This window comes from Anomaloglossus baeobatrachus, chromosome 7, assembly GCF_048569485.1.
Source record: "Anomaloglossus baeobatrachus isolate aAnoBae1 chromosome 7, aAnoBae1.hap1, whole genome shotgun sequence".
Classification (NCBI taxonomy): Eukaryota; Metazoa; Chordata; class Amphibia; order Anura; family Aromobatidae; genus Anomaloglossus; species Anomaloglossus baeobatrachus.
The window spans coordinates 298,293,193-298,299,192 of NC_134359.1; the positions used below are offsets into that span (position 1 = coordinate 298,293,193).

At 47.4% G+C, this 6,000-nt stretch overlaps 1 protein-coding gene across 2 annotated transcripts in view; it reads right to left on the bottom strand.

The window, feature by feature from the left end:
* Nucleotides 1–5,693, bottom strand: part of LOC142246491 (E3 ubiquitin/ISG15 ligase TRIM25-like) — a 29,229-nt gene extending 23,536 nt beyond the window's left edge. For both annotated transcript variants that reach the window (XR_012724898.1, XM_075319555.1), the window contains exon 1: nucleotides 5,596–5,693. The gene's annotated coding sequence lies outside the window, so the exon portion shown is untranslated. The remainder of the gene's footprint in view (nucleotides 1–5,595) is intronic.
* Between the last annotated feature and the right edge of the window lie 307 nt (nucleotides 5,694–6,000).

Genomic DNA, 6,000 nt, shown 5'->3' on the forward strand with positions numbered 1-6,000 from the left:
CGTTCTGCTTTTCAAGCAAAGTCTATGGGAATTTGGGTTTGTGCGCACTATGCTGGTCAAAATGCTGCCTTTTTGTGGCAGAAATGTGGGCAAAAACTCTGCTTTTTAAAGAAGCAACATGTCAATTGTTTTTGCCATTTGCGTTTTGAACTGTAAAGCTGAGTTTTTGCCCAAATTTCTGCCACAAAAAGGCAGCATTTTGAACTGCATAGTGCGGACAAGAAACCCAAATTCATGTAGACTTTGCTTGAAAAGCAGAACACAGCCATTTTGGCATTAAACGCTGCAGTTGAAAAAGCAGCAAAAAAGCAGGTAAAAAGCAACGTAGGCACAAAGCCTTAGTCGTTTGCCTGTGTAGGCAGGCTGACAGCACTTTAATGTGCACACAACGATCAATCATAAACACTAATGTACTGTCTCGAATAATGATTTTGAAGTGTTAAAATCATTTCACCCAACAATTGACAATTTTCCATGTTCAGCGGGTTATTGGCAGCCTGTTTACACTGGCCAACTATAGGGAAACGAATGGAGAGGATTAGGGTAATGTATTGTGGCAATATTTATGAAGACGTTTTCGCCAGTTTCCAGCATACAGCTTAAGGCTATGTGCGCACAGTGCGTTTTTGGCCTCAAAACTGCAGGACTTTGCTTCCCCAGCAAAGTCTATGAGTTTTCATTTTTGCTGTCCGCACACATCTGTTTTTTTTACCTGCGTTTTTGAGTTAAAAAAAAATAAATGGACATGTCAGTTCTTTCCTGCGTTTTTTCTGCGTTTTCCGCCCATGCAATGCATTTGAAAAACGCAGCAAAACGCAGAGATCAAAAACGCACCAAATCGCGGTAAAAACGCATGCGTTTTTTCGACGCGGGTGCGTTTTTAGCGGCCAAAAACGCAGCGTCAAAACAACGCAGCGTGCGCACATAGCCTAAAAGGTCGCATTTTTTTTTTTCACAACTCAGAAGCAAATTTTTTTTTTCCCGGTTTTACATCAATCGTAGCTAACTTCGCCGAAGTGTAGGATGGGAGTGGTGAAGCCAGCCCAGGAAAATCATAAGTTAATCATTTGGTGGTGTAAAGAGTGCTATACACGCTGCGACATCGCTAACGATGTCGCGAGCGTTACCACCCGCCCCCGTCGTTGATGCGATATGTGGTGATCGCTTCCTTAGCGAACATTATCGCTACGGCAGCGTCACACGCACATACAGTACCTGTTCTGCGACGACGCTGTGACCGCCGAACAATCCCTCCTTCAAGGGGAAGGTGCGTTCGGCATCACAGCAACGTCACAAAACGGCCGCCCGACAGCAGAGGAGGGGCGGAGATGAGCGGCCGGAACATGCCGCCCACCTCCTTCCTTCCACATTGCCGGTGGACGAAGGTAAGGAGATGAGCGTCGCTCCTGCGGTGTCACACATAGCGATGTGCGCTGCCGCAGGAACGAGGAACAACATCGCTACGTACGAGTCAACCATTTTTGGTAAATGAACGACCTCTCATATACCAATGATTTTTGGCTCTTTTGCGATCGTTTAAGGTCGCTCCTTGGTGTCACACGCTGCGATGTCACTAACGGCGCGGGATGTGCGTCACTAACACCGTGACCCCGACGATATATCGTTAGCGATGTTGCAGCGTGTAAATGGCCCTTAAGTGTTAGCATAACACAAGATGATTTTCCCATCCCAGCTCCAAACTTTGGTAAAGCAGGCCTGATTAGAGTAATATTTCTGGCAGAGGTGCAAGCTACTGATAATTTACTAAGTGGAGCCCCTTAAAAGGGTTGTCCACTAATTTTACATTGATGGCCTATCCTTTGGAAAGGCCATCAATGTCAGATCGGCCGGTGTCTGACACCCCGCACCCACGCGGATCAGCAGTTTTCAGGCTCGGCAGAAGGAGACCGGAAATGCTCAATTCTGGCGCTGCTTCGTCCTTGATAGCGGCAAAGGCCGTGTACTGAACATCCGCCTCCTATTGATTAGAATGGGAGGCAGATGTGCAGTACCTGGCTGTGGACACTATCAGAAGACGGAGCAATGCCAGAACTGAGCATTTACGGCCGCCTGCTCTCGCTAACAGCTGATCAGCGGGTGAGTGGGGTGTCAGACCTCAGCCGATCAAACATTGATGACCTATCCTAAGGATAGCCCATCAAAGTAAAAGTAGTGGACAACCCCTTTAATGAATTAAGCACATCTACCATCAGCAGTGCCTTCATTAAAGGGAATCTGTCACCACTTTGAGTTGGTAAACTGTTAATATGGACATACAGGTTAGAGAATGCTGAAAACTGTCCTACCAGTCTGCCTCATATCAGATGTTTTGTGGACAAGTCATCTTATCACTTTATATAAATGAGCTGTTCCAGGCTATGGGGTGGACTATGCCTGGAAAATAACTCTGCCTCCAGCAATACCAGTGTGAGTCAAGTAAGGCTACTTTCACACATCCGGTTTTTGCCGTCAGTCACAATCTGGCAAAATGCGGATAAAACGGATCCGGAGCCGGATCAGTTTTATTCACCATTGACTTGTATTAGCGCCGAATGGCCTTGCGTTGCATGTGGCGTCAGCCAGATCTGGAGAAATTTCTTCGTCCGGCTGAAAGGTTTTTTGCCTCTGGTAAAAAAACGGACCACACCGGATCAGGCGCCGTGCAACATGTGATTGAATAACAGGCTATGTGCGCCAGATCCGGGGGCATCCGGCAAAAGACAGAAATAAGGGCTGGATCCAGTTTTTTTTTTTACAACTGAGCATGCCCAGAACAGGGAGAAATTATTTTCTGGTCAGAAAATCAATCTCTCTCTCGTCGGTCGGTCTCTCTCTCTCTCCGTCGGTCTCTCTATCTCTCACCCCCTCTCTCATACTCACCGATCACCGGCGCGGCTCTACACAGCTGTCACACTGCTTCCGCAGCTTCTCCTGCTTTGAAAATGCCGGCGCCGCTCATTATTCCATCTTGTATTCACTGCTCCCCCCCACCTATGATTGGTTGCAGTCAGACACGCCCCCACAATAAGTGACAGCTGTCTCACTGCAACCAATCACAGCCGCCGGTGAGTGGATCTATATCATGCAGTAAAATAAATGATTTTAACATAAAACGACGTGCGGTCCCCCCCCAATTTTGATACCAGCCAAGATAAAGCCACACGGCTGAAGGCTGGTATTCTCATGATGGGGAGCCCCCCAGCCTAAAAATATTAGCCAACAGCTGCCCAGAATTGCAGCATCCATTAGATAAGACAATCTCGGGACTCTACCCGGCTCTTCCCGAATTGCCCTGGTGCGGTGGTCCTAGGTTAATCATGGCAGGCATCTATGAGACATCCCCCCCTGGTGCGGTGGTCCTAGGTTAATCATGGCAGGCATCTATGAGACACCCCCCATGAGTAATCTGTAAGTTAAAGAATATAAACACATACACCTAAAAAATCCTTTATTTGGAATAAAAGACAAAATAAAACCCTCTTTCAGTACTTTATTAATCCCAAAATACCTCTCCAGGTCCATCGTAATCCACACGAGGTACCACGGCGCTCCCAGCTTTCCTACATGAAGCTGAGAGCTCCACGCAGCAACTTAAGTGAGTCGCACTATCAGCGATGACGTCACTCAGGTTACCTGCGGCCACCGCTCTCAGGTGGAGGACTCCAACTGGCCGCGGGTAACCTGAGTGACCTGTGGCCACAGCTGGATATCGGTACAAACTGCTACGACGGATCTGTTTTTTTTTACCGGATCCATCGAATCAGTTTTTACACAATGTGCGCTGAATCCGTTGCATCAGGCACACACCAGATTATGCCTATCGACAAAAAACGGATGTATGACAGTAGCCTAAGGCTATGTGCGCACGTTGCGTAATTACATGCAGTTACGCTGCGATCTGCATGCAGGGGACCTGCATAATCTATGGAGATTATACAGTAGACGTGCACACGTGGCGTCTTAGAGCGCAGCGCTTCGGCTGCTGCCCGAAGCGCGCGTTCTAAGAAGTGACATGTCACTTCTTTCCTGCGCTTTGCCTGCAGCCCCCGCTCTGTCTATGGGAGGAGCTGCAGGCAGAGTGCATGGAATCGGCTTTTTTTTTTTTTCATTACGGACTGTTTCTGCAGTGACAGTACGCAACGTGCGCACATAGCCTAACTGACAGAAACACATTTTTTTGCAGCTCCCAGAGCTCTGCTTCATTGGAACAATGTTGCAACAGTGCCTGGCTGCAAGCTGGAGACTGAAGCTGAGAGGAATCTGCAGAAGTGTCATAATCACATACGGCTCTGAAGAGAGCGGCCGTCACACATCACACTGGTAACGCCCCTTTTATTTACAGTAATATCTGGAGGCGGAGTTATCTGCCAGACAGCATCCGCCCCATAGCCTGGAACAGCTCATTTACATAAAGTGAGAAAAGATGATATTTCAACAACAAAACAAAAACGCAGTAAAAGATGCCCCTTGTGAACTTAGCCTAGGCTATGTGCACACGCTGCAGATTTGGTGCAGAACTTTTCAGCACCAGTTCTGTACGCTGTGACAAAAACACTCGTCAAAACTAGATGCAGGGTTTTTTTAGGCCTTGAAGAAAATCAATGAATTGAAGTCAATGGGTGAAAACCCGCTGCTGCACCTTATTAATAACTGACATGCTGCACATTGTTTATGCAGCATCAAAACCGCAAGGAAAAAACCTGCACCATGTGCTCAGCAAAAAGGAAAAAACCTGCACATGTGCACAGCAAAAAGGAAAAAACCTGCACATGTGCACAGAAAAAACCTGCACATGTGCACAGCAAAAAGGAAAAAACCTGCATCATGTGCACTGCAAAAAGGAAAAAACCTGCACATGTGCACAGCAAAAAGCCTGCACCATGTGCTCAGCAAAAAAACCTGCACATGTGCACAGCAAAAAACCTGCATCATGTGCACAGCAAAAAACCTGCATCATGTGCACAGCAAAAACGAAAAAACCTGCATCATGTGCACAGCAAAAAACCTGCACATGTGCACAGCAAAACGGAAAAAAACTGCACCATGTGCACAGCAAAACGGAAAAAACCTGCACCATGTGCTCAGCAAAAAAAACAAAAAAAAAACGCAGCATGTGCACAGGACCTAAATGTAGAATGTATTTATTTTGCAAGGGTGACTGCTTCCATTTAACAATGGGTGGGCGCAAGGCTCAGAGGGTATTAACCTACATGGGCCATAGCCGGGATCAATAAAACCTGCCTAATGGGACCACATACTAAGATACAGACATTGTATATAAGGGCTCAGAGGTGGCCGCAGCTATAGGGGGCAAACCTGGGGGCAGCTTCAGCTTAACACAGGCCATCTCCTAATATAAAACTATGGGGGTGTATATATATATATATATATATTCTCGTACATATATACATACACCTACCTATACATATATATCTATATATAACCAAAAGCGTTAATAAATCTCCCCTAACACTCCTGATATGTGTGTGTGTGTGTGTTAATGGAGAGCACAAATTCTACTAATGCCCGGTTATAGCAGACACCATGTAATTACAGACTGGCTAGTGGCTGCCCTCAGACACCGTCGTCACTTACCTCACAGGCCGGGTATCCGTCTCCTCTCTCCGCCGCTCACCTCCCGTTTGCCGCGTTTTTACCTCAGGGTCAGTATATAAGCGGAGGCGGGGTCACGTGGTCTTAGAGCGCGGGAAGACTCTCCAAGCTGCGTGTCTCATGTAGTGGGCGGGGTCAGTCGTTTGATTGAATGTTCCAGCGGCAAATGAGAAGCTGTCGATCAGAGATCCCTCCGCGCAGTCCCGGGTAGCCCCGCCCATGAAGGTCAGTTGTGTGGAATGGCCGCTGGTCCCGCCCCTCCCCGGCTCCAGTAATGGCGGCGGGTGCAGTGTGAGGTAAATCTGCCCGTGTCGCTGATCTCAGGCTCCTCAGTTACACAATGATTCCCATCTGTGTGAGGTAAATGGTGTTATGTGAGATGTGACA